General features: G+C 35.7%; 1 long non-coding RNA gene across 1 annotated transcript in view; it reads right to left on the bottom strand.

Annotated features, from left to right (window-relative positions):
* The window catches only part of LOC143694625 (uncharacterized), an 88,094-nt gene that overhangs the window by 59,642 nt on the left and 2,053 nt on the right, over positions 1–26,399 (bottom strand). Inside the window, exon 2 of the long non-coding RNA XR_013183199.1 lies at positions 6,285–6,399. This is a non-coding gene — a long non-coding RNA (uncharacterized LOC143694625). The remainder of the gene's footprint in view (positions 1–6,284; positions 6,400–26,399) is intronic.

A 26,399-nucleotide genomic window follows, 5' to 3' on the forward strand; every position in this document is an offset into this window, starting at 1 on the left:
CCATGTCATGCCAGATGGTTTAATCCTCTACCAGACACTGGTAGACCTTTGTTGTCCTTCAAGATCTCTCTCCAGTTGAAAATCAGAGCAATTCTGTGCCTCTCTCATGCACCAGCTCTTTCCCTTTCTGTAAAATGGGGCATATATCTTTCCATCTTCCCAATCAGATCAGGAGATCTGAGAGTATAGAATACATATTTTCAAAGACTGCTTATTCACCACTGGAAAAAGAAGGCTCAGAAGGTTGCCTACAGTTAGGCTTTTTGTAGTAGAAGAATTAGCAAAGAGACATTGTAAATATAAATTCTGTATTAGCAAAAATAAGCTGGAATTTACAATACACAGCTTCTAAGCAAAGAATTTTTTGAAACATCTGGACAGTAGAAAACATGATCATACCTGTAGTTAAAAAGAAAGGAGAAGGGAAAAAATGGACTGATAACGTGAACAATTTCTCACAAGCATGTATTTTTGTATTCTCTGCTTGCCAAAACAGGTTCCTGCCTAAAATTTTAACAGACTAGAGTTAATCCATCACTTTTTAAAATTTAATACTGAGAGATAGCAAGTTTGGTATTTCCACATTTCATTTTAAAATGAGATCCAAATGCCAGTCACAACCTAAACTCAGATAACAAACCCTGTAAGAGCAGGTGCTAGAGTAGAATAAACAGCAGGTGGCCATAGAGTAGGCAACTCCTCATTTGTATATAAAATGCAAAAGATGTATAAAAGTAAACATAAATTTAAATTTTTTATCCTAACGACTTTTGAAAAGAGCAAATAACTTCAGAAAAATATATTGAGAATGGCAAGAAAAATACTGGTTTTTATTCTCAATAGACAGATTTCTGTGTTTCAAAGGACAGAATACTGAAAGAAATTCTTTAAGAAAGAAGTGAGGTGGAGGCTTGTTCAGGAGGCAACAAGTCACCAGAGATAGATAAGAGGTACTGTTTCTGACAGGGTTGCCTACCAAGTGGATGTGGAAGAAAGGAAAAGAAATACATAAAACCTTCAAGAGAGCCTGGCTTTTCTCATATTCAAATAATACAAAAAGCTATATTCCAAGTCTTTTTGTATATTTTAACTCTTGGCATGGCAGACATTCCTTATCTACTGCGTGCTTCTGTTCCCAGCCAATCCCACTCTGAAATCACAAGGACAACAGCAAAACACCTTCCAGGAATATAATTCCTATCCAGATAAGAGAGTGAACAATTTTTGATGAAGGTTTTGAAGAAACAGTATAGACTAGGTTTACTCCACTGAAATTTGGCAGCTTTTAAATTGATTTGATTGAGCTTAAAATCCTTTCAATTTCAATGTTAGAATATTATGTCATTATTATTACATTGAACTAGTTTTGTGAAATCCAAAGGGACCTTGACAAACTTAACAGATGGGCCAGTGCAAAGGTCATGAAGTTCAGCAAAGCCAAGTGCAAGGCCGGGTGGGGAATAGATTAAGACTAGCTCTAGGAAGAAAGGTGTCAAGGAGTTCATGGGTGAGGAGCTCAACATGGCTTGGCTGTGCCCTCACAGCCCAGAAAGCCAGCCATGCCCTGGGCTGCATCAGCACGTTGAGAGAAGTGATTCTCTCTCTCCCTCTACTCATCTTTCATAAGCTCCCACCTGGACTGCTGCATCCAGCTCTGAAGTATCCAACACAAGAAAGACAAGATTTAGAGCAAGTCCAGAAGAGGGGCACTGAGCTGATCAGAGGGCTGGAGCACTTCTCCTATGAAGACAGGCTGAGAGAGTTGGGGCTGTTTAGCCTGGAGAAGGCTCAAGAGAGACCTCAGAATGCCTTCCAGAACCTAAAAGGGGCCTACATGAAAGAAGGTAAGAGACTTTTAAAAAGGACATGTCATAATAGGACAAGAGGTCTTAAGCTGAAGGAAGGTGGGTTTAGATTTGACATTATCAAAAATAATTTTTACTGTGAGGGTGATGAGGCACTGAAATAGGCTGCCCAGAGAATCTGTGGACTCCCCATGCCTTGGAGTGTTTAAGATCAGCAGGTGGTCGTGCTGCTGGCCATGGTTGGATGGGGCTCTGAATAACCTGGTCTAATGTAAGATGTCCCTGCCCATGGTCGGGGTCAGAACTAGATGATCTTTGAGGCTGTCTCCAACCCAAACCCTTCTATAACTCTATGAAAATTAAAGTTAGAGGATTGTAAAGAAAGCTCAACAGGACATATGATTTAGACATTGAACCACACTAACACACTTGTCACTGCTTCCTTCTCTACTGTATTACCTGGGAGACCTTACTCCTTCTTGTAGGGCAAAATGGACAATTCTTAAATGGTATTTTACTTTGAACATGCTCAGTACTATAGAAAAGGTCACAGCAGGAATTTCTGAGAACCAATAGACTAGAAAGCATGCTTTCTCCCCAGTCCTCCGTGCCTAATTTTTTTCAAGCTCACTGCTTTTTGTTTAGATAGTAGCCTGAGGACTCATTTGCCTCCTGAGAGGTGCAGTAATAGAGATTCAGAAAGAAAGATTATGATTACACAGGGCTTCAAAGACTGAATGCTATATTTTGATTACACAAAAATTGCGTAGCACTAACAGTCCACCTGTTTTTCTTCAAAGTCTAATTCATTCCAAGTAAAATAATTTCATTCTGAATTGCAAAATGAAATTCTTGCACATAGTTTGTATTCTCATATCAGTAGTTCCTCGCAAAATAGGTCAAGGAGATTCTCTTAGGATTACACTTGCTCCTTGATTTAGGTTGGAAGAGAAATGATAATACATCAGAAAGAGAGAAATAAAGAAAAACCTAAAAAGAGAAAGTTCTCCTTTTCCGTGGCCTCATTTTCAAAATGTGAGAAGTCCATTTCAAATTTCAAATTTGTTGAGAGTTTTAAGTGCTTAGACCAGTAACATTTGTAACCGTTCAACAGTCAATAATTCTGTGAAACTGTGGTGAGAGTGGCTGAAGTCAATTTCAGTGCACTGAACAGATACATGAATAAAAATTATTCAAGTGACAACCACAGGTTTCACATACTGGTCACTGCTTGCTATTTTGAAAACCATGTATACAGTATTTTGAACTCATAAGGGAAATATTGGAAACAGTAGTATAATGAGTGCCACTGGAGAGTCTGACTATTGCTAGAAAAACGTTAATTTAGAAAATTAATCTGTATTTCCTAGCTGATAAGCAGGTTCTATCTCTGGGCTTCTTCTTTCCAAAGTTGCTTCCAAAGTGGAAGACAATTGATGTACTACATTTGCATTTTTCTGAGGAGATTGATTTCAGCAATATGCAAGAAACCCCCACTGCAATAGCAGTTCTGGGGTTAGAGTGGGGGAGGAAGACTAGGAAGCAACTTCACCATTCACAAGGTCTGTTTGTGATCCAAGGAATTTCAGCCATACCTTAAACCCACTCCCAAATGCAAATCCATGCAGGATGCCCAGAGTTTTTGGTACATCAGTATAAGAAGGACATCAAACTATTGGAGTGTGTCCAGGGGAAGACTGATAAGGTGGAGAAAGGTCTCAAGGGCACAACTTATGAGAAGTGTCTTCTGTTTTAGAAAATTCATTAATTTCTTATTCTATCATTGTTTTCCTAGTAAGTAAGCTTACTATATCTTTAGTTTTCCAATACAATTTCTCTTTTACTCCAGAAGGCAACTGCCTACAATGAAATTTTAATCAGCATGAAGAGCACCCATAGGAAAAATGGAAGGAAAAATGAAGGTAAAGAGCAGAAATGTGTCAACATTTATGCAGACATTTATGTTAATCATCTGCGAGTACAGTCAAAATATTTACAGTAGGACTCTTGTCACATAATTTCCAGATTATTTGAATAAAGAAATTATTAGCTATAAAGCCAAAATGTACACTTCTGGCATTCAGAAATATATTCACACTCCCTTTACCAGAAATACTGATTATAAGTAAGACATATAAGGAAAATTAAAATGATGCTAAATGAAGTGATATTATCAGTCCAAATGGGACAAAATTTTGTGCATTCAATTCTTCAGATCTTAAAAGCTAAACTCAGCTTATATGTAGATTTGGAATAATTTCTCATGTTTAACTATTATACCATTACATTCACATGAAGATCTTGCTAATTTTTCTAATGGTATCAATTGTCATTATGCAAGACATGCCACATCCTGAGACCATAACAATGAAGTAATTATGTAATTATGCAATATCTTACTGGAATTTTTCACTTAACCCTTTCTTTGCATTAATGACTCCATTATTAATTGTCAGCATTTTTAATTCCCCATAATTAATTTATTACATAATTGGTTTATGAGCTTAACTGGTTCACCTAATTAATAATCTTCTGCTTTAAAAGCTCTATACAGTACTTCTCTGCATCACTATTCTATGAATCAATTTCAAATATTATTGATTAATTTAAATATTTTTCTGGCAGACTTGATTACTGCAACACTGTCAGCTACAAATATCTTTCCTCCAAGTCATTAACTTCATTTATTTTTATTCTTATCCTTGAAACACCTTTTCTGTCGCAAATTTAGACCTTTCAGATTCTTGCATTATTCATTAACACTAGTATTCCTATTGAAACAAGCATATCACACCCACAAGATTTGCTTCCACCAATCTCACTTGTGTACTCCTCCACAAGTAGTCCTCAGCCCTCCCCAGCTAACAAACATTTTTTTGCTCTACTACTATATTTCTGAACAAACATCTCTTTTCCTTCCTGAATGACCTGTTTCTGAGACATGCACTGGTGGCTTCTCAGTCTATTAGAAAGTCTTCACCAACCAGATCAGGAACAATTAGGCATTTTAAGGAAAACTCACTGTATTTTCAGCCTGCAATCTTTGCAATATGTTTTTGTCTTTGACTTTTAAAGTGATAAAAATACAAAAACAATTATTTGGCTTTGGACTGAGTTTCAGTGTTTGTTTTGGTTTTTTTTTTCCTTTTTCTTTAATGCTGAACAGATTCTTGTTTATCCTTTTCTTTAGCCAATAAAAATTTCATATTTTTACAATGGTTTATGAATCAACTTACTGATTACTTTAAAAATTATTAGTAGAACAATTATAAAGTCATTTATAATAAAATTATGCCTTTGTTGTCAGCATGACTCTTTCTCAAAACATTGGAAGGTTTCCCATGAAATATTCTGCACTTATCATTAATTTCATCACATTTGAGTAGCATCACCACTCCCCTCTCAAATCTTAAAATCAGAAAGCAGAAAAATCTAAGAGGTGCAATTGAATCCACTGTGAATTCACAATTGATTCCTGTGAAACAGGAAATAAATGTGCTCCTCAAAAATTTGTTTGAGGCAGTGCATTGAGCTCAGTTTTTCTATTAATGGCAAAATTGAAACTGAGATAATTTGTCTTTATACAAATTTTCTGGTCAGAACAGATATCTTTGGTGGTATCCATAACTAATAATAAAAATATTGCTCAAAAGTCTCAGGCTCCCATTGTAAAATATATGACTTCAAATCACAGCCAGTCTGTCACATTTGCCTAAATGAATCATACTATGGAAAAGTGAAAAAGGAAAAGAGTACACAAGAAGGACTTAGTCTCAATATATGAGCAGAAGATACTTTCACTAATAGAGCAACAAAAGCAAGAAGAGATGCAAAAATTAGTTTCCAGACAAAGCACTGGAAAATTCTTCACAACTAAAGCCCTCAATCTTGTTTTAAAATATTCTGTCCTTCCCCTCTCCAACAGTGGCTGGCCTCATAAAATTTTAAAATACTTGCCAAAACACTGGAGGGGATTGCGGGAGTTTTGTTTGTTTTTAATACCCCTATTGTGTAAACCTTTGTTGGAAGTCTTGCTAACAAAGCCATTTAAAGAGAATTATGCCTCTTCTTTTAAAAAGCTATTACAGCATGAAGATTGTATATAGCACAGATATTTTGTCTCACTGAATGGCTATATGAGCAGGCATCAACACTATCTCCTTTCAACAGAACCACAGTAAAAACCAACTCTATGACACAACGGTTTGTATCTAGAGCAGGAAGAGATTGTGTAAACTTTTCCACCTTTTCAAAAAATCACCTCCCATCCTCATCCACATGTTAACAGAAAATTCATTTTACAGGCTACTAAGAAATATAGCAGTTCTCCATTAATTCCCTGTCAATTGAATTACCTAATATTTATCTTGTCATTGCTGTACTGACAACAAAAGAGAACAAGATACTTATACAACACTAATACACAGTCCTGATTCATCTGGAAAACAAAAGCACATCAGAGATCTGTTTGACACTTACAGGTATTTGTCAAGACCACCAAAGCCATTTTGAGACTCCTGTTTTCACACAGATTTTACGTCTCCTAAATTCCAATTGGTGAAGTTAGGTTTCACAGGAGGACTTCAGTGGATTCCTAAAAATAGTATAAAGACCATAAAATTGAAACTTTGACTGCCCACCCTTAATTTATCATTACTGGTACCAAAATACATTTTCTTTCAGGGGAAAAAAAGTAATTATTTTTAGTCAAGAAATACTGAATCTCTTAGAGAAAACCTACACATTGTAAATGTAGAACTGGGATGTCCTTAGAGGTACTAGAATTTTGGGAAATTATTTAAAGCTTATGTCTTTTGATACAATAGTGCAGCATTCAACAAACATTTCCATTATTCCAGTATTGTCTACTCAATATTGTTTTCTTCAGAAACCTGTCTCCACAAGAGATTTATCTAAATCATGATTCTCTAGACATTTAGGGGGAAAAAAAGCTTCTTTGCTATACTTTTTAGTTGTTCCTGAAATTTTTGAAAAAAAAATACTCTGTTTCTACTTGATATTATGGCATGCAAGACAATGTACAAAATAGTGGGGTAATTTCAAACACATACAGTTGGCCTCATCATTCTGCTATTAGGCATACTTTTGGAGGTTACAGTTATTTTTGTATTTTTAGTTATGTTATATAGATGACAAATATATTATTAGAACTAGGTGGCATTAGGGACAAAAGTGCCAAATAAATATTTCAAATTCTATAAAATTGTTGACTCAGGAATGCTATAACCATTTAGGGAACCACCACTGTCTGAAGAAGCAGTGAAAATATGACAGAAAGTACTTTCTTAAAAGAGACACACATGAAAATCACTTAGCATACCTGGTGAATCTCTACTCACTTTAATGCAGTTGAACAGTGAGATATTGGCAATAAATACATTGTAAACTATTCTCTGTGTTCAGTCTCTACACATGGAAATGAAATCACAGCAGGAATTTTGACTTTAGTGTTGTACTGGTTTGCCATGCCATAGCTACACGCATCTCTGCTGCAGAGAGCCGACAGATGCTGCAGAAAAACCTCCCTAGTCAAATAATATGACCTAAACTATTGACTTGACTGAAACTTTTGGTGTAAACATTACCAAGGACTATCAACGCCATGGTTACTTTTGATTTAAACAGCTCCATATTCTCATTCTGACAACACTGAAGGTTAAATAACAAGCAAAATATGTCCCAAACCTTGCAACAAAAGATTGATTGTTTCAAAAATCTATCACATTATTCTTTGCAGGATAGAGTTCTTCTCTGCCTATATTTTATAGTACATAAATGGTTTTACCCATCAGTTTCCCTTCCCTCAATTTCCCATGGAGCAATGTAAATGAATTAAATAAGTTCTGTTTAAGTACAAAGTGAAGGTGAAAAGGCGGGTAGGATACCTTGAAGTACAGCAAAATAGTTATACAAATCAAGTAGTCTATATATATATCAAGCAGTGAAAACAATACTCTTGATAAATGATAGTCAAATCTTTCCTCTGGATGATGAGGAAGAGTAGCTTAGAATTTTAATGTTCATAATGTTCAGTAGAGAACTTGTATTCCAAATAAATCTAGAATTCAATGCAGCCAGTAACCTGTCTTCAGTTATGTGGTTCCCTTTGAAACCTGTATAGCAAGTTCTGAGCAGCTGCAATGTGCTACAGCTCATGGAAAGCAAAACTAATCCAGACTGATACCTCCCAGATCACTGAATTTCTTGGTCCCATTGTACAACTTACATTAAAAATCCAGTAGATTTTTCTTTTGAAGAAAAGATTGCAGTTTAAGCAATTCTCAGTTAAGTTAACAAGAGCAGCTGCCTGATAGCCACAAACCTCTCTGTTGATTAGCAAAAGTTGGGGGGGGGTCGAGGGGGGAATATTTTAGGATTTATTCTTTTGCAGGAAAAATAAATACTGAAAACACAGTAATTGTGTTGGACACAATTGGATGGACAGTACCATTTCTGAACAGAAAAGTGTTAGGTCTGTCTTTGCCACTTTCTGAATATCATTGAATGATTTAAAAGGTTGAATTCAGTGATGTCTTAGATCTTTTCCAACCCTAATTGATTTTCAGTGATTCTTTAAAACATTATTGTCCAAAATTTAATGTCAGTGCAAGCTGAGATTTCTGGATCTTAAAGACATTTCTTTCTCCAAGAAGGTTTCAGAAGCTGCAATTCTTTTAATATCTAAATGGCAGGCCTTTCTGAAGGAATAAAGCAAACTTGCCATTCTCTTTGACCACTCCTTTGATCTGGTAATCACTAGAAATCAGGCTGGAAGTTCTATAGGGACTCAGTCCATCTCCTTTGCTGACGTTTTCTTATAGCACAGCTAAAAAAGGCTAGATCTAGGTCAAAGCTTTGACAAGTTATCTGAAACTAACTTAAATGTCCTAGGAATACACCATGGATGGAAAATTTCATGAAAATCAAGTCACATCATCCTTTCTTCTAGCTAAAACCACAAAAAAACCCCAACAAATCCTCCCAAAACAAAAAATAAACAAGCAAAACCCAAAACCAAGAAAAAAAAAAGCCAAAAACCACACAAGCAAAAGCCCAAACCAACCAACCTACCAAAAGTGAAAAAAGCCTCAAGAAAACATTTGGAAACCAACGAAAAGAACCTCGCTCAAAGCACTATCCAAATGTATATGCAACTTGATGCTGTGGTTCAGGAATGGTATTTCCCAATTTAGTGTTTCCACTGAAACCCTCCAAACCATGCACTGCTCACACACTCACTTCTCCCTCCCCATTCCATTTTCTCTGTGGAGGTCTGGAGAGGAGAATTAGAGGTACAAAAGGCAAAGATCAGAGGTTGAGATGAGAACAATCCATTGAAAACAGTGATAAGATAGGAAAACAAACAGTAGCAGCAGCAATATCAATACCAAAGTGTTCAAGAGATGAATGACTCACTCAATGGAAGTCACCACAGAGAGACCCCTGATCATTCTCGAGTGTGCTGCCATGCTCTGTGACCAGGAAGAGAGTCCTTTCCTGATCCCTGAAAAATGACAATGGGTCCTGGTCATGCCCACCCAGGCTACTGCAAAAAATTAACCCTGTACTGTCCAGAACCAGGACACTTGTATTGTACTTCCTAGTCCTCTATGGACAAAAACAATTTGTGGTGTGCTATTATTTTTAAATTAATAGATTTTTAGATTTTTTGTTGTTTTTGTGAAGTAAATTGGTTCAAAGTTTCTCAAAGTGTGACAGGCACTGAAGACAATGCTGCTATCTTATTTTCTGCTGTGCTAGCATAGCCATGGGAAGTACTGTTAATATAGCAAGTCTTCAGTAGATATATTAGTTTAGACAGTCTCCCACACAGAATTTTTATTTCAACAACAAATGACCCAGCAAGTTCATCACTATATGAACTTGGAGCACTTTTCAGAGAAATGAGTACATTACATTTTTCTTGTTGTCCTATATTAAAACAACACTGGCTACAAGACACATCAATCTTGCTGAGTCATAAAAATCCATATTTTATTAATTACTACAATTTGTTGTTTAATAGACACAAATGCTTATTCTCCTCAATATGAAGATGCACCAAGTAATATGCTAGTTTAGGTTTTATTTTTACTGCAGAGGTACTTAGAAACCTTGGTAAAAGTTGCTTTTCATATTATAATTTATTCTGACCCTTCTAAGCAATCTTTAGAGATTGGAGCTGAAAGACACAAACCAGACAGAATTTAGGCTAATTTTCCAGCATTTCAAGAATGGAACAATTAATTCCATATTAAATAGCTAAATTTTTTCATAGTCAAATGAGATTAGAATAAAAAAACCCAATTATATTGAAGTTGTTAGTCTTGAAGTAATATAGCTTTCTAAGAGAGTGTTAAGTCAGTTGAGCAGATTCAGTCTCCTTCTACTTTGTTAGTGTGCTGGCAAGTAATGAGCTCTTTATATTTGGAACTACTATGAATCCACTTAGCAAAGCTTCAAATGAATCCCGCTTTAGAGTTAACATTTGCTTTCTGAAATGGAAATTATCTTCTATGACAATTACTTATTATTATCTGAGGCTCTGTTTCTCATATCAAGGCAAATTTCCAAAACAAACATGTTTGTTTAGCCAAAACTAAGAAAAGAGTATAATATTATATCAATTCATAAATCGTCTTCTAGCTGGATGCTACTGCTAAAATAGCTCCTTATTTCATTTAAAGTTTATACCTCAGAGTATAGTTACACAACCACTCATAGTCATTTTCTGTTTAGCTGGATGGGGTAGATTTTTTCTTAAATTATTATTACTTTTGAGAGTGAAAACAGTTTTGAGAAGAAGCTCTTTGAAAAACCTTCAGTCAAACTCATGTTTCTAATCAAAACTGTAAGTTACTAAATGAATTGTGAAATATAACCAATACAAAAAGTAAAAGTCAACAGTTTATCTGTTTGTTTTTGGGGATTTTAGGGGTTTCTGGGTTTTGGGTTTTTATTTTTGAGGGGATGTTAGATTGTTGTTTAGTGTTATTTTGAGGAACATTACAGAAAAGGAAAATGCACCTTGATCATCTTTATTTACTGTATTGTTTCTTTCACTCTTTCCTGCCTTCCTTTCCCAAAATCAGGAAAGTCTATTCTTCCAAAATATTTTTTTTCTCATTATATACGACAAGGTAAAGCATACTTCAGGAACAGTTGCAGTATCCGTCACAGACAATTCATATTGTATGCAGTTAGAACTCAGATGTTACTCCCCTGAATGGCTCTCAGACCCTTGCCATATAAACTTGAGCATGAACTTTGGAAAGACAGGATTAAAAGTCATCTTTCTCAGACAGTTTACCAGCATGCAGTTGCTGCAAATGTCAGAAAATACCATAGTTTATATAAACAGTAAAAAATGCCCCTCTCCCACCCAGCACTCAAAACCTTCATTAATACTAGAATTAATAGGGGAAAAAAAAAACCAAACAAATATCTCACAACACATGGAGATTAGTTATTTCCTAATATCTAGATAAATTGCAAATTGACAATTTTAGCTCAAGAATAAGATTCTAAGCTACATTTTTTGCCAATTAATTTATTAAGTGTTCTGCAATATTTATCCGGGAAATTAGTAAGATATTCAGCTGTAGCTATGTTTTAAAAGACCAAAGAAGTAATTAATTGTTCCAGTGACATAATTTTGCATTTTACACTGAGCAGTATTTAAAGCATTCTTGATTATTTCTCAAAGATTATTAGAAGCTAACTTGTGGTTGGACTTGCTGTGGGATGCATCAATACCTTTCTTTCCTCATTTCATTTCATGGCTTGATGAAGTAAAAAAAATAACTATATTAAAAAGAAAAACATTTTAGAGATCAGTTTGTTTACTTTTCTGTATAATTCATGAGTCTACGTGTTCTTTTACCTTAATTACTAAAATTTCTGGCTACATATCTATCTTGATAGATAAGGGAAAAAAGTATAAACATTTTCCTTTCTAACATCAAATAGTTTAGGTATTTCTACAATGGATTACTGAACTATCAAGAAATATTTCAAAGCTGTCTCTTTCCACTAGGTTCCTTAAATTCTCCAAGCATATGTGACACATTGTAAATTGCTTTTTAAATTCCTGGCACTATACAAAAGTCCCACATATGTTCAGAAATTATATATGCTGTTTTCACAAAGTATTGCATTGATCACTAATAACTCTTCCTGCCTCTCCCTCCCACCCTCCCATTTATTCCAATTTCCCAAGGATTGCTTTTCTACAGAGGACTTATTGTCCCACAAAGACAATAAAGCACTGGCTTGATCTGACCATGCCACACTGTTTTTGGTATGAGATGAGCTCCTTCAATCTCCCAATTTCTACCCACAGCCACCACTGCTCTTATTAGAGTTCAGATGGCCCCTCCACAGACAAGAAGGTATCATGACTGACGGAATATTGTCAGCAGCACCTGACAATACCCTCTCTGATACTTTAATTTCTTTAATGGCTGCATAACATTTTTATTTTAGGTTAACGTATCACACTCAGATCAGTCTTCTTTAACTTCAGAGCGTAAATTCCAGACAGCAGAAATTCCAGAATTAGATTTTGCATTCATGTCAGTGTCTTTTGTACCACAAAGCATCACTGAACTTCTGTTACAGTCCTGGAGTTCACCTGAGACACATTATACACTAATAAATTTCATAACATGCAAAGTAAATAACAAAGTGAATATGAGGAAGGAATATTTAAAATCTGCCAGCCACTTCACACCAATGGTCTTCTTCCTTAAAAAAAAGTGTTGGTGACCTCTTCTATTATTTCTTTTCCATATTTATGACACCTTATGAAGTGTTACTCACATCAGTCTATTACAGTATTTGCTTTATTTCATACTCCCCCTACCACTTATGTTGGCATGACCTACCTTCAATAAACCTGTACTAAAGTTGGATCTCATTTTCCCTTTACTGTCAAAATTTTTCCTAAATTTAAGGTCATTGCATTGTGTAAGAGTAATAGCATCCCAATATTACAGTCAAGCCTATCAGTGTTAAGTTTCATTGCAAAGCTAGAATTAAATAAATCACCAGATAGATCTAGACATTCTGGAAAACCACAATGTGGATCCTATTTCTACAGCTTTAGAAAAGTATCTGGCATTTCACAAAATAAAAAAATCCGACTTTATTTAACCTGGAAATGCTGCTGTTTCAGGCTCATAAATAGACTCTTGAGATCTCCTCCACCGCTCTTTTGAAAACATTCTGAATTCCAGCATTACTTTCTCAAAATTTAATAAGCAAAAAAATGTCTTAGTACTATAGAGTATTAAGAAAAAACTGTCATATGTGAAATGTACCACTCATTTATTATTGAGAACCAAAATGAACAAAAATTACTTATAAAGCAGATGATTATTTTTGCAGCTAGATAACCAAAATGAACAAAAATTACTTATAAAGCAGATGATTATTTTTGCAGCTAGATAAGTTTGCAGAGTTGGTTACTGCTTATGTGGAAAGAGCTCTGGTTTTTCTTTTTTTTTTTTTTTTTGCTTGATGGCAACCATTTTCTTGTTGTTTCCATATAGACCTCAAGTAACACCAGGAGATCTGACTTCCTGCAGTGCTTATGAGTTAAGGAAGCTAAAAACTAGTATGGTCTGGTTTTTTCCCTGCTGACAACCAGCTCCTGCAGTTCTGCATGAAATGGATACAGCTGAAGAAGCTCTTTCTAAACCACTCTTTTTCACAAAGATTAAAAAAATATTCGCCACTATTCCAATGTGGGATTTCTCAGTATTTGGAAAGGTTGAACAATTTCTCTATTGCACATACCATTGTTTAGCAAAACAAATAAGTAATGAAAATACAGAGGAAAGTTAAGAGCATGTGGATTATTAAATACTTCTGCACATGCAAAACAAAAAAAAAAAAAAAGAAATGGGGAGAGAGAACTGAAGATTTAGGGTTTTACTGCTTTATTTGAAGAAGTTAGAGAGAATACGTCATCCAGAAAGAAGTCACTTTCAGTTAAGATACTGATGTAATTCTGAAAACATTTATCAGGTATATCCTTTTTACAGTCACTTCTTTTTGATTGTTGCTTAGTCCAGAAATGAAAGTGCCAGGCAAGGCAGAGAGGTAATACTTCTATGGTATCATCTGCTGCTCACAAGTTGTTTAGTGGCAGGTATTTCTTTAATGTTTCTTCTTCACAATATCTCTAATTCCTGTTAATGAGCTCCAGATGGCTCTCTACAAGTATCGTTGAGGTACCATGAAAGTGCGTGCTGCCTCAGTAGGAAGTTAAGCTTCAATTAATTGTTAGAGGATCTTCATTTATGAAGTTGCAACACCTCTTTAATTCATCAATAAGATACTGTTTTGCCATTTCCTGGAAGATCCTCTGCAAAATATGAAAGGACAAAGTATTTGATTGCAAACTTCTTTTTGCACAAACCAATCAACCCTAACATGTTTGAGACCTGTCTTACATTCCAGAAACTTGTCAAGAAAAATCAACTAACTAGACTAAGGTAAATTTAGTTTTGTTCTTGTGAGAAACTGAGCTGTACCTCTCCAAGAAAAATAGTATTCATCCCTTTGTTCTGTTGCTGCAGAAGCTTGTCTTCTCTTTCTTTTAAAAATTATTTTCCTGAGGAACTGCCAATAAGAAAAACAGCTTCAATATCACTTATTTTCTGACTGTAAAAATGTTTAAGACGGCCTTGAGAAAGACTCTTGGCATTCCAAATTCAACAACCTTGGCAAAAAGAGAGACCCTTTAACAGCCTGTTAATCCTGTTAATCCTGCAATTTTCAGACCAGTCATAAACCTATGTTGTCTTAAACCTTTGTGAACTCTACTGAAGAATCTACTTCATATCTGTTTAATTCTGAAAAACCAAGAGTTAAAGATCTATTTTATTTAAAAAAAAACATGGAGGCAGAAGTTACCCTTTCACTTTTTGGACCTTAGAAGATCTCTGCAGTTTTGTGAGTCCTGTTAAGCACTATCTGTTAGAAAATGTTTTGCCGGTCAAAATTCACACACTCTGAAATTCAAGCATTTTGTTCCTCCCCATTCATGTAGCTGTGGAATTAAAGCATGACTAAAGAAGAGGAGAGTCATTTACCTCAGCCCTTACCCCTCACCTCAAGTACTGAACACAAAGTCAAGGACTAGTTGTTATGGAAAACATGCTGGGTTAATTATGCTCTACTTTTCCACTGACTTTACCAAAATTTGTTTTCCAGAGGATATTTTTTTTAAAAAGTCTGTATTTGTTCACTTGTTTGTAGGAGTCCATTCATAATGGCTATTCTAGACCTGAGGGAGTGTCTGTTGTTAAGTTTCCATAAGATCTAAATGCAGCATCAAAAGATGTAAGTGATGTTTCCTGACACACCAATATATGTTGTCTTTTCAATTACATGCAGCTTGAGAGCCTTGCAGCTCAGCCATCAGGCACCCAGAAAACCATAGTTCATATAAAGTTCATGCTTTCTAACTCCTCAAAAGCCTCAAACTACCAAAGTAAAATAAAACCAACTCAAATATGGCCCTACTAAATGACCACATGGTACTGTCAACATGCTCCTGTGTCTATCTATGTCCTCTTGTTTGCCCTGGCTTGTTTCATTTTGAAATGCAAATTCTTTAGCGGAGAAAAAAGCATTCTTTAGCTTGCCAGCTCCAGTGCCCAGCTTCCCTGGTAAGCATCCAAAGAGAATTAAAAGTAAACAAAACCACTATTTGTATGGCCTGCAGTTATGCTTCTGTGATTTCTTCAAATTAGTCGTGGAAGACTTTCAATGTTTCTTACAAAAGGAAAAGAAGTTAGTTTACAACATGTTACTTAGTGAAGGACAATATTCCAGCAAAAGCAGAGAGTCTACAGCCTTCTCTCTATGTCAAGAAAGCATTTTTGTCCTTTGCCACAATCTTCATGTGTAAAATATCATGTTACCCTTCTATTCCAAGGATTTTACCTCCTGCAGCATATTAGCTGAGATAGATACATATTTGATTCTTGGAAATAATCCTATATTAGTTGACATAAGCAATCTACTTCATATCAGAAGTGAGTAATACATCCCTAGAACTATTTTATTTAAGAATCTTAATATTTAAAAAGCAACTGAAATTAGAAAAGGACAAACAGCAAGAGGATTTTAATATTTCAAATTTTTTAAATACAAATGAATCAAAATATCTACCATGTGGCATATCCTGGTTCTCAGAAAGATAACATGGAAAATGCCCTAGAAGCCAAAAACAGTCTGGTAGACTGTCTGAAAAGAAGAAAGGTGGTCAAACTGTCAGGAAACCTTCCTGGACTGTGGCTTCTGGGATCTTTAGGGTCAGCTGTGCCACGCACTGAAAAGGAACTTTGTCAGCTTGCTCCCATTCCTCAGCACCCTTAAATAATATCAACCTCAACAAAGAACAGACAACTCCCATGAAGGATCTTTTTCACATATAAAACATTTTCTTTATACTTTCTGTGAATCGGTAGGTTTGCATATGTTAAATTCTTTACATTCCTGCATAGTGAGTGAATGTTGGAGTTCATATCATCCTTTGTGCTAGATAGATGACTTCTGCTTCCAAAAATCAGTCAAAACCATGCATGGATCACAAATTTTAATTTTTACCAAATGATACATAGTGCTTCATGGTAGGTTTAAGTTTTCACAGGTATTAACAGCACAATTTGAAATGAAAGTCATCATATAAATGTAGTCTAAATCACAGAGCAATAACATTTCTTTTTGAAGGCTGGGCTAAGGAAAAAAGTGATGAATAGAAATCAATTTTTAATTTCTAACAGACTTCATACACTCACCAAGAAGAAACCATGAAACATATCAGCAGGATATGTATTTATCTCAATAAATTTAATTAATTTACTTAATCAACCATGATATCTCAGTGATCTCCCTCTATGAAATTCCTCTTTTACCAATAATTCCAGACTTTATTTTATACTCCTGATATCATTTATTCACGTCATTACAGCATACCCTTCTAAATCAATCATTTATTGAGTTAAAGAAAGGTATAGGTATTTTGAAGTGAGTAATGTTCCTCTGCTCAAAAGAGTAATTATAAATTCAGACAATAAACTGATTGGCTTCATCTTTATGTACTGTATTTCTCATCTCTGGTGTCAATATTTTCCACATTTCTGGACAGACAAAATCGTTGTTCTATACAATATAGACTTTTTAAGTCAGTAACTACTTCACAGCAAAGCCTTGTTCCAAACATCAGGCAAGAGGTACGCAAAATAGTTCTTGTTTTTTGCTAACAAAAATTCTTGCAGCTAGCACAAAATATATCTGTCAGGTAAAGAGATTTTACAAGTTGTGACCCAGATCACAAGCCTACGTGTTCAGTATTCCATCTTTCAACAGGCTTGGAACAGAATTACATATAAATCAGATGTCCTGTCAAACTTCAATTAGTGTAGTCAAAATATTCATCACAGACAATTTCTGTCTCAAAAGCAAATTTTCCCACATCACATCTTTCAGGAGGAGTTTACATTTCTAATAAATCATGTGTATGGTAGGTCCATGTAATACACTGCTTGATTAACCACAGTGCATGCTTTTTTTATCTAGTCAGATTTGGAGAGTTTAGGGGTCACTGTCTGGGCTTCTCAGATATGTCACATCTCAATGTCTGATTTCTACTGACCTAACTCTTTTAAAATTGAAAGTGCTTATTACTAAATTTATTTACTTTTTTAAACAGTGTGAGCATTCTAATTTCATATGACTATGTAGCTTATCTCCAGAGATTAATTGAATCATAAATATAATCGGTTTTATTTAGGTTTTATTTTCAAAAAAACAGATGGATACATCTCAACTGGTATTTCACAGACTGCCAAGGTGGGTGTGGGGGGAGAACACATGTTAAAACCGAAGGAGATTCTTTGCTGGAAAAATGTTTACAATTTCCTTCTTAACAGCACCTGCAACTAGGAGGTTGAAGTCATCAACACACAACTTCAACACTATGTATCACCACTGCTGTAACACTTATGTTGCTTAAAGGTTGGAATGAAAACAAACAAACTGGTTCTATCCAGTTCTTACAAGCTTTCACATGTCTTTTCATGCCACAAAAAATATCCTTTTTTTGGTTTCTACCAACAAATAACCTCCCATGCAAATGAAGAATTGGAAGCATATTAATGTCAGAGAGTGAAAGAAATGAAAGAGGTATTGCAGGAAGAAAGTGTTCAAGCATTATACAGTAATTGATTATTTGCAAGAAGATTAATGAAAAATAATGTATATCATAGACAAGGCATACACAGAGTAAAGAAAATTCATTTCTGGATTATGAAAAAAATGCTTAATTTTCCCATAAGTTGATGCAGTTAGTTAATAATTGCCTGGATAGCCAATCTCATGCTATAATTACCTCTAACTAAATTCTTTCCTACATAATTGCTTTGACAGTCAGTTTCATAATTTCTTATTTCAAAATCAAAATGGAACATACTTGATTGACCAAGTCATTATCAAAAATTATGCCATTGTTTAAAATGTTGAGTGGACCAGAACCTATGAATTAGCAAAAGGCTTTTAATCTCCTAAAATTATAAATTTCAGTACTAACCAAGTACCAAATTCATCATGTGAGAAACAATGCTTAAAAAGGTGATTTATATAGTTTCAAGTGTTCTAAGAAAAGCTCCTAAATTAGATGTATCAAAAGGACCAATCAAAAGTCTAAAATTCCAACATTCATCTTTAATATACTTATCTGAATAAAGAAATTAAGAAAGATTGAAGAAAACATCTTCTGTCAAAAATTAGAGACATAAAATTGCTTATTGAGGATTTTTTTTTTACCAGCTTATGAAACTGATCATGATAGGAAGTGTTTAAGTCATCACATTTGTGGACAGGATCTTAGACATTTGAACTGTCAGTTGTCTAGGGCACCATTAAAGTCTCCACAGTCAGAGCATCTGCTCCCTGACCTACTTCTGCTATTGTAATTGCAAAATGCAAAAAGGTCCTCCAAAACACAAAAATGAAATTCAGGCATTTTTAGCCAGCCAGAAAAATGTCAAAAGGCTAAAATGTGGCAAAATGACAGGGCTTTTCAGGGGAAAAATTGTATGGATTTTTTTTGGTTGGGTTTGTTGTTGTTGTTGTTTTGGGGTTTTTTGGTTTTGGATTTTTTTTTTGGTTTTTTGGGGGGTTTTTTTGTGCGTTTTTTTGTTTTGGTTTGGTTTGGTTTTTTGTTGCTGTTGTTGTTGTTGTTGGTTTTTTCTAAGAATTCTCCAGAAAAACAAGACGTCTATACCAGTTGTCCTCTTCAGTATCATATCTTGTGCAAGATTGTAAAGTGCTCACTACATTGTAATATTGTAATTACACTACATTGTAATATCTCACTACAAGAAAGCATGCATAGAGATCTCTTTTTGGCAGTAGAAAAAGATCAGCATTTACTGCTCTATTTTTTAATGAAGAAGTTTTTCTCTCTTTCATTAGGAACATGCCTGTACTCAGGGTAATAGCTTTAGGAATGCTAACACTATTAGCAGAAGGTTGCTCCAGTTGAGCAACTTAGTCATCTCACTCCAGAATGCTCAAATTGCAGCTTGAAACAGCTGATCACCTCTTCCACAGAGGTGGAAGTGTCTCTTCTGCTGGTTCTCTGGCTAATAGATATTTACAGGATTGATCTGAAGAAATGTGTACTAAGTCAGGAGTCCATGTACCTACAAAAGGATGAGCACCTCTCCAGTAAATAAAAGTTTTGATTCAGGGCTTCCCACATATGTTTCTCCTTGAAACATTGTTCTCTCTTTCACAATGTTGACCAGTGCAATTTACTAACTAAAGGAAACAAGGAAGAAATGCATTCAGTCAGCTTTTTGATTGATAGGAAATGGTAACTTAGGTAGTAGAAATCTAGTCCAGATATGGATAGTCACTAGGTGTATCTCTCTAAACCTATAAATGTTGTGGCACAGAAAAGGAGGGATAAGCTTGTGCTTAGATTAAGTAGTGACCTTAAATGGTACAGTATCCTGATGTACGAAACTGAAACTGCAAAATAAAACTGATCTAACCTAAGTACTTATTCAAGAAAAAATCATTTTTTCCTAAGCATATTAAATATATTGCAGATCACTTCATCCAATTTCATTTTTTCGTCTTTATTTGATAATTCAGTTGCTTTTTTTCATCACCTACATGCAACTCACGCATGCATTTACACTTGGGGCAAATATTCTGTCAAGTTTCTCATTTTATAATGGATTAGTGTGCTGAGAAACTTGGAGTACAGATGTTCATTTACTTCTTTAGACAACAAAAGATATATGCTATAAATCAGTAATATTGGATATATTCTATATCCTGACCTACTGAAAATGAGAAGCAGATAGGAAATTGTTTTTATTTATATGTTTACTTCCACCTCTGCACAGTCATTGTAACCTACCAGAATGAGGTCAGAACTTGAACTACTGTGTTCTTTGCCATTTAGTTTATATATGTGATTTGAATTCCAGATACTTCAATAAGAACAAACCAGCAGGTCAAGACATGTCTTATGTTATAAAATAAACACTGTTGAAATGAGAATTTACCAATTACTGCAGAATGGAGCAATAAATATTATTTGGATTAAGAATAGCATCTAAATCATCTACCGAATTACAACTGAGTCAAGGTGAGAAAAAGTCTTACAAAAAATTTCATTTCCTTCAGACTGATTATTCAGTACAAAACCACCCATGTACAATTGCAGGGTTTTTTTAAACCACCTAAGCATCAATATATAACACAGACAGGTAAAGAAAATATGAAATTGCATATAGATTTTTTAAAAAACTAAGCTGCACCTACTAGCACAGTTCTCTTCATAATCACTGGAGATGCAAGAGCACACATCTAAACACACCATTGCACACTGCCTGCCTTTCCATCAGTAAATAAAATTACTGAAGTAAGAATCATATAATGGCTTAGACTGGAAGGGACTTTAAAGATCACCTCTTTCCAATCCCCTTGCCATGGACAAGGACACCTTCCTTGTGTCCTTCCCAGGTTACTGTCCTTGTTTCCATTGTCTATACATTTGTTTTTTTCTGTTTAGTTTGATCAGCAGTTTCTTACTCAACCATACCAGGTCTTTCCATCCTTGCCCAGTTTCTCATTCCTGGGGATTGATAGGTCTTGCACTGCATGGAAGACTTCCTTAAAAATCTGCTGCCTCTCTTCTGCTCTCTTGCCCCTGAGGGCCGTCTCCCAGGGGATCCTACTGACTATCTCCTTGAAGAGCTGGAAGTTTGCATTCCTAAAGTTCAGGGACCTAACTTTACTCCATATGTGATCCATATCCTTTAGGACTACAAACTCCATCAATCCATAATCATTGCCACTGAGGATGCCCCCAGTCTTGAAGTCTCTTATTAGCTTAGGAAATATTTCCTTAAAGTTAAACAAGTGCGGGTAATGAAAGTTGTTGTGATGGAACAAGTACTAACATCCAAATTTTAAATATAGCACAGGCAGTCTAAAATCCATGTTGTTGTCAAATATACTTCCTCCCCAGCCCTCTCGTAATGATTTGTTGAAATAAGTTTTACAGACAACTTGTGTGCAGCTCTCACCTCTATAAAATATTCAGCAGGTATACTACACAATTAGTGTCAAACCTCTTTATTATAAGGTGGATACATTTTTTTTCTTCTTGTAATCAACTCTGGAAGCAGATAATGAAGTGAACTATGTGGCCCCTGTTATTGTTGCCAAGCTATTTAAGTCCCAGACAAGGTACCTGCATTTCTCAAAACCCTGAAGAAATTCTCTGCAGCCCCTGCAATAGTCAAATGAACTAATTTGTTTTGCAAGGATGATTTTCTTCAGAATATTTCTACAGCATCAAACATCAAGTTACACCTTTTAAACTGGTCCTCCTCCCATTTGTGAAATCAGACTACTCTTTGGCTGGGGGCTGCTTTATGGTGGGAATGAAAAGTGCCACTTGCAGAAGTGCCATTGCAGAAGTGCCACTAGTGCTGCATAAATGGCAAGAAACTGTTGAGATCTTGATTTTTCTGCCCTACACTGTACCCAATACCAAGTTCAGAGACATTCTCCTAAAGGGGCACCCCAGCTCAACACTGCCTTTTTAGCAAGGGCTTTTTAAAATGATACAGTCTCACAGACTGAGATATTTCTCTTGAGAAACTTCATTTCATGGAATGGGTGCAGAAGAACCCATCGGGGTGGCAGATCATCAGTCTGGTTGCATGCCCATCTGGTCTCATGCCCATCTCACAAATGTAGAAGTTTCCTCACTAATTCACCTTCATTGGGGTGAGGCTATAGCATGAACTGACCTCAAGCACAGAGATAACTCCTCCAAAATAGCTATGATAAAAGGTCATCCTTAAACTTATTCTAACTTATGCTGGCACTAACAATCCATGTCTCATTAGTGTCAGGCATATCTTATTAAGTCAGATATGTCAAACTGTCAAAAGTATTCCTTAGAAAACCCTTACTGCCCCTGCTAAGTAGCTGTAAATTCAGGGCTCATACAGCAGCAATAACTACTGTGTAAGTATTTCTATTAGTGAAGATACTGCATGCAAGTCACTGGAAATTATTATTGCAGAAAGCCTTGCTACAGATAATTTTTTGTCCCCTATCAGAGCTGCCAATGGTGATGCATTGCCTTTTCTTCTATTCTTATTTGATATAATTTTAAAACAAAAAAAAACTGCAGATGACCTAACAGAAGCTGTTATGTTTACCTGCAGACATTGTTTCACTTTGAAAGCAAACCTACTGAAGAACTATAGAGGGCCAAGTCCTTGTGGAACATCTGTTCTTTTTCTGAGCCAAACCTGGGTTGAATTACCTCAGAAATTAATAAATACACATTGCATAATACAAATCTTCCTAGAAAAGACTTGGCTTCTTTGTTACAAGTGTTGGAAACATGAATAAGACAAAGGAAAAAGACAGCACTGCAAAAGAGCTCATGGGCAAATTACTTTTATCTCTGCCTCAGAGGTCTGGGGACAGGGTTTTGGTTATGAGTACAAATAAAACTTTTCACAAGTGGCCAGTAAAGGCCCTACTTGGAATTCCTTGCCACTGAGACTCTGATTTTCAGTTTGCTGACACTATGAATACTGACTCCTACAAATGAGGTTAGTGGGAGACAGATTTTAAAGGCAATGAGTGGGATAAAAAGACAAGTGCTTAAGAAATTGATAAATTCATGGTTTGGAAGCACCATGAAGGCATATACGAAGAGGCAAGACAACAGCTTACAGCATGTCAATGCGTACCTAAAATGTCCATGAACCTGACTTTTTCTGTGCAGTAGGCATAAGCAGCTTATTTTCCACTAAAAGAAAAATAAATTTGCTTAATCTTTTCCCAATAAGTGCATTTGGACAGTTAATATGCAAGAAAAAAGTTAGTAAAATAATCACATTCAGGCTAAAGCTAGTATAATTATTGCTATGCCTGTGCAGTATAACAGTGATTAGCACAGAAAAATATGTGCAAAATTGTCTCACATATCTCTGTGTTCAAATAATGTGACTGAAATAAGGTCTGAGCAATACAGCAAACAACAACAAAATGTGCCTGCTGATTTGCTGAATACGCATTACAGTGCCCTGAGCAAAATATAGTAATTATAGCAACAGACACAGACAGAAATCTTACAAGAGTTTGGCAAATGAGGACTCCATAAACAACTTAATTCTAGTATTCCTTCATGCTTAACTTTTTTTTCAAAGTCATTTTATGTCAGGAGATTTCTAGCCTTAGTGGTAAGCAAACTAAAGGAGGAAAGCTTCACCACATTTTCATACCAGAGACTAATGAAGACAAGATCATTGGAAGAGACAGGGTGACCCGGGAGCCAAGGGAAACACTTGCAGATAGGGCTCTCTCCAATAGGACACAATCCCACACCAGGTCACAGTAACAAGGTGTATCTGCACCCCTAGACAGGACAAAGGAACACTCCAGACAGTCCCAGGGGCTGTGCAACAGAGTCCAGAGAGGAATAGCAGTAGACGTGGGCAAAGACAGAAAGACAGGGCTGGAGAAAAGCCACCTACCATGTACATTCAAGGTTCACTGAAGAGTCAGAACTGTCAGGACACAAAGCTGTAGCAAAGATGCAAGTGCATTCAAGAGACAAGGCTACCCACCAAACAGGTTCAAGGCCCGGAGAGAAGACAATTATGTTACACTACATAGATTTGAACTTTGTCCAGGAAACCCAGTGAGTGAAGGAGGTCTGAGTCCAAAGAAAGCTTGTATAAGGCCCAGCTATCCTGGTCTGAGTTTCAAGGATCCATCCATGGACAGGGCAGAGGGCACATAAGGCCAATAGGGCAATAAAAGTATCACATCTGACAGGGATTATGAGCAGAGTCAGAATCTTCAAAACCAGCTCCTTTCTTGCCAACAAAGAGTTAATGGATTCATGAATGGATGAGGTTTTCATCCTGGTTAAATGTACAGCTCTAGTTATGGTCAGAACATCTTTTATGTGCACATATGAAAACTGCACTAGTATGAGAATAATATGGCACAATTGGGGTAGATTTTTATCAAAGTGCCAAGAGGCACATCCTTTATCCCAGGCACCTGCTGGGTCCTTTGCCTGCCTTTTTAGCATGCTGACTGGTGAAAGCACAGCAAGTACTGTGGCTGCTCTATAGCTGTGTGCAAGCTGGCTGGCAGCTAACAGAGTTTAAAGTCTGTTCAGTTCCTCTGCTACCCCTTAGCTGAGACAGCAAATTAATTTTTCTCCCTTACATAGCTGATGGTTTTTACAAAGTCTGTGATAATTTGATGTCCTTGAAACCTTTAAAACGGCACTTGGAGGCAAAACAAGTGGGGACTGATTCAACAACATTACAACAGCATGATTGAATGGGTCTTGTTTCCTTATATAACCAACTGAAAACACATTAGCCATGAAGCAGGCAGTGAAGATAAAAAAATTCAGCTTAAAAACTCCAGCCTGTCAATGCCCCAAAGAATTACAATTTACGCTACTTAGGATAATATTACATGAAATCTCTTCTCTCCTATCTTATCAACTCTGGTATTTTCCTGAAGTCAATGAAATGAAAAAAATAAATAAGAAGTATGGATAAAGCATTAGCTTCATAGATTATATTTAGATTAATATAATATAATTTGATTCATTCCATTTAATTTCATTTCATTCATATATACTCCAACCAAGGAATTCTATATCAACCACTCTTAATACAGAAGTGTGCAATGTCAGGCAGTCTTTACATTCTGTTTTACATTGAGTGTATGAGAGATGCAGTACTAAATAAAGCTAAGAAAGTAAGTGATGTAGTGACTAATAAAAGCATTAGTGATTCCAAATGAAGAAGTATCAGACAGAAAATATCAGTGTTTTGTGTCCTAGATGATGCTTCCATTTTGAAGTAGATTCTCCTTGATCTTTAATGACAGCTGTATATTTTAAATTTTTTCCAATTTTCATTTACATTCATTTGCCTTATCCATCTACAGGAAAGAAATGGTGCAAAGACCTGGTTAACTTAGGCTGATGAGGAAGTAAATGCACAATTTTCACATAGTATTAAAATATTATTACATAATTGTGGTCAAAATTTACATCTGTAATGACCTTGCAATATTTCCTACATGTTGAATATCGTTTGTTTACAAAAAGGTTATACTGTATTATATATGAAAAATAGCAAAGCTTGCTAAAGTAGTGTTGGAAATGTGATTTACACTACAATAAACTGTAGAAATATATTTCTTGTTTCTCATCATTGTCAACAATTCAACTCATTTCAATCTATTAATTATTTCATATATACTACTCTTACTATTTCAATGTATGAAAAAACCTCAAGGGAATTTATTGTGAAAGATCATTTTGTCAGAAACATCAGTGAAGAATTCTCACGGAATTCACTAAAATACACTGAAATAGTCTCACAAAATAACTACCAAGAGAGCATGCCTTTCCAAATGGCTGATGACACAATTTATCAGTCCAAAGAAAAATGGTGGTTGTTTAGTGAGTGCCAGTATAACCAGTCAGTTAAGGACATTTTTATGTAACAAATGGAATGGTCAATGTAGCCCATGCAAGGCACGGTGGGAGCAGCCATTGCACATCTTTTTTACCCAAATTGCCCTCTGAAGCTGTCTGCAGTCATTGATAGGAATAAGGCATCTACCTTGCCTCAAAAAGGTGCAGTGGGTACAGATTGCTGTTGCACAGCACTGCACCCATGCACACAAGCATGCACGTGAACACAGAGCTGCTTTGTCTTTTGGGAGTATCAATGGCAGTATCAAACAATTAAAACATTGCTGTATCATAGCATGGAAGTTATTTTGGAGAGGCAGTTCTGCTTTTTTCACAGAGAACAAAATTTTAAATGGTTTGCAAAACTATCCTGACCATGATTGCAGTATCTCATCTCTGTACAAGAGAGTCAAACATTACTGACATTTATTTTTGCACTTATAATATCTAGCTGAAAATACTTTAGTCTCCTGGGGAGCTGAGAACCAGAGAAC

Source organism: Agelaius phoeniceus, chromosome 1, assembly GCF_051311805.1.
Source record: "Agelaius phoeniceus isolate bAgePho1 chromosome 1, bAgePho1.hap1, whole genome shotgun sequence".
Lineage (NCBI taxonomy): Eukaryota > Metazoa > Chordata > Aves > Passeriformes > Icteridae > Agelaius > Agelaius phoeniceus.